This window comes from Carcharhinus amblyrhynchos, chromosome 8, assembly GCF_965287045.1.
Source record: "Carcharhinus amblyrhynchos chromosome 8, sCarAmb.v2.hapA, whole genome shotgun sequence".
NCBI lineage: Eukaryota > Metazoa > Chordata > Chondrichthyes > Carcharhiniformes > Carcharhinidae > Carcharhinus > Carcharhinus amblyrhynchos.
The window spans coordinates 80133397-80136525 of record NC_137331.1 but is presented as its reverse complement, the minus strand read 5'-3'; the positions used below and the strand labels follow the sequence as shown (position 1 = coordinate 80136525).

At 40.6% G+C, this 3129-nt stretch overlaps 1 pseudogene; it reads right to left on the bottom strand.

The window, feature by feature from the left end:
* Positions 1 to 819: 819 nt before the first annotated feature.
* On the bottom strand, positions 820 to 1983 carry LOC145346380 (zinc transporter 6-A pseudogene; annotated as a pseudogene).
* Between the last annotated feature and the right edge of the window lie 1146 nt (positions 1984 to 3129).

Below are 3129 nucleotides of genomic sequence, written 5' to 3'. Positions count from 1 at the left end.
GACAATCCATTAATCTTAATGGAAGACTGGTTTGTCTCCGAAGCAAGTATGTATTTATTAACACTGAAAGCAATAATTACCCCTTTGTTGAAAAGTGGATGGAGAGGTTAAAACATAACCTCCCAAAAATTGACATTAAGATTTATATTTCCCTATCTGGATAAATACATTATACATATGCCTTCAAATAGTTGACATCTACATCAGTGTTGTTAATGGCAGTGTTGCAGTGCTTGTTACAGTATCTATTGTGAAATTGGTCTGCAAGCTGCCAAACTGGCATCACAAGGTAAGGCACTGCCTGAGTTGCTGCAGTGTTTAGAAAAAGGCATTTGCATAACTCGGAGGTCACTTGAAAAATAACGTTCCAAAGTGATGTGGATCCTCTGTTCATGGACTACGATTCCCCAAAATGGTAGATTGCTGATCTCATCAAGATTATTAGATGATCAGGAGAACATTATCGGGGAGAGGATGTCCATTGATTCCTCAGTAGGACCCTAGCTTTCACAGCCTGGTGGTCAACATAGAGACAAGTACCATTTTTGGCAAAACCACAATCCCAGCCAAGTGATTTTTGTTAAAGCACTCTGGCAAGGATAAATATACATTTAAGAAAGCAGATTACATTGTTGTTTTAGTGTAACACACTCCAGGTATATCCACAGCAATATAAATGCATGATTAAAGGCAAAAACTCTTAAGAATCCAAAATATGACTAGTCCTGGAATGATCTTAAATATATTGAGGTAATAACACAAAATTACATTTCCACAGTTAAAAATCTTTTGCAGTTACAGTTTTTAGTTTAAGAGGAATCATCTTGAAGTGCATCTTTGCATCATGTACCACTGTTGCGTATATACATATGATCTGAATTGGTTAACATGTCCTTGAGTGCCTGCTCCATATCTACTTGGAGTATTAATCAATCCAGTTCTGAATCCCTGAGTCATTCCCGGTCCGGGTCTTCCAATGCCCTGACTAAAAGTGCCTCCATATGAAACAGCTCCATAATTGAGCTCTAAGCCATAAGGTCTACTTGGTAGGATGACTGGGTTGATGTTTTTACCTGGCGTGTTGAAGAAAAACTCAGGAGGAGGACTGGTTGGTTTTGCTGGGGTAGAGGTATTAGGGTTCATTTCGTCCAGCTGAAACTGTTGGAACATTACTATGATCTAAGGGATTCCATATGTTGCTCGGGATTGAACCAGTAACCAGTGATGGCCTAACCCAATTGTCTTTAAAAGTCTGAACAGCTAAAGTTTTAATGAATGTGGAGAGGCGATTAGTCACGTGTGCCAGCACCAACTGTTCATTCGCATCTCTCCTGATCCGCACATGTACAGAACCAGCCAGAGTTCCAAATCCAAGGGTCCAAAAATGCTCATTCCTCACTTCAAGAACACCATCTAGAGTTGGGACCTCTCTTAAAAGTTTATCCAACTGGCCAATCACATGAGAAGGTGTTGTCTGAAGTAGCACCTTTCCACTGTAAACACTCATAGGGTACATGGTGCCAAATGTCATAACAGCAATGGCTATAGCCGAGGCTGTGTCCACTGCAAAATATTTATTTATTTCAATCAGCATATAGGTGATGCAGACTGCCAATGCTCTTGCAAGGTCTATTAGGACAAATGGTTTCGTGTGAGGAAGCAAAATACTGCTTAAACTTGGAATTAATCCACATAAACTTTGGCTTAGATCAGTGATATGTTCCTGGAGCCAACTTGTACTAGCAGCTTCAGAGACATAAGCCAAAAGTCTTGTTCCTTAAAGACAGCATGGTAAGCAAATTGAAGAACAGGGCCACAAAGGTACTGACAATAAGACAGAATTTCAGGTGGTTCTAGAAATTGCTCCACGTTTTCTTTGAGTATAAAGAAACTGAACTGTGCCAGGACAGTGGCAGTGAACACTACTAATGCTTCAAAAGAGGTTTGACATGAAATGGGTGTGCCATTATTGGCTGATTTCATTTGCCAAGATTTTATCCTGACAGATAATTAGACCAAAGTGACCTTTTCTCCAGTATCACCCAAACTTCACTGTTGCCTTCAAAAGCAAAGTTGAGAGGAAAGTTGCTGGAATGAGACACTGTTAAACATTTGGGGTTTGGTGTCAGGCGTCTAGGTATTATGCAGGAAGTGGTTCAATGATCTCGGCAGAGCAGGAAAGGTGAGTGTAATGACACATTCACCTCAAACCCCTCAGTCTGCCTTCTTAACCCTACTCCACACATCACTCTTCACACCAAATTGCAGATACATCCAATCCTGTTATGCGCTTACTCACATTTCTAATTGTCAATCTACCAATAACATCCACCCTCGTCCTTTTACTTTGTTATAATGACCCTCAACAATACTCACTGTCATTCTGTTCAGCATGTCCCATACTCTAACTCCTAGGTCTCTTCTTTCTCTCCTTGGAGAAGAGAGTGCAGAACATTAGGGTAATACAGAGAATCTCAAACTTGAAAGGTACAGAGGAGCAGGGGCTGGAAACCCATGGAATCTTGGATATCTGCTAATTGGAATTGGATGTCTGGCATCTACATGGCACATAACACTCGCTCATGTTGACTTGTGTCAACAGCAAGTGAACTATGATCATATACCCAATGATAACAGAACATTCTTACTTGGATGAAGAATTTTGAAATGGTGCTGACTTTGACAAGTGCTGCTAAAATTTGGTGACAAGGTCCAGATGGCAGAAGATCTTTTCCCAGCAAATGTCTGCCACCACCTGTTGCAAGACCTTGAACTTCCTGAGATATTGGTGTTCCGTCATGCTGAGGAAGGTTGTCCTCTTTTTGTACCCCTATGTGCTGGATATCCTCTTTTTAGGCTTCCACCAAGGATGATTTGTTTCTGCTCTGGTTCAATGAGTACTGAGATGACTGCCACATTGGGAGGAATGCTGTTTGAAGGATTGGGTGGGTGAATTAGTTGAATGTTTGTGCACTATGATATAGTTTCTTACTGTGCTCAGTGCTTGCTCGATTAAACTTTCCCATTTTGGTTGATCACAAGTCAAGGACTCCAAATCTGCTTTGAAAAACCTACAACATTACAAATTTACAACTCTATAAACGCGTCAGTAATAGAAGCTTTACCCAA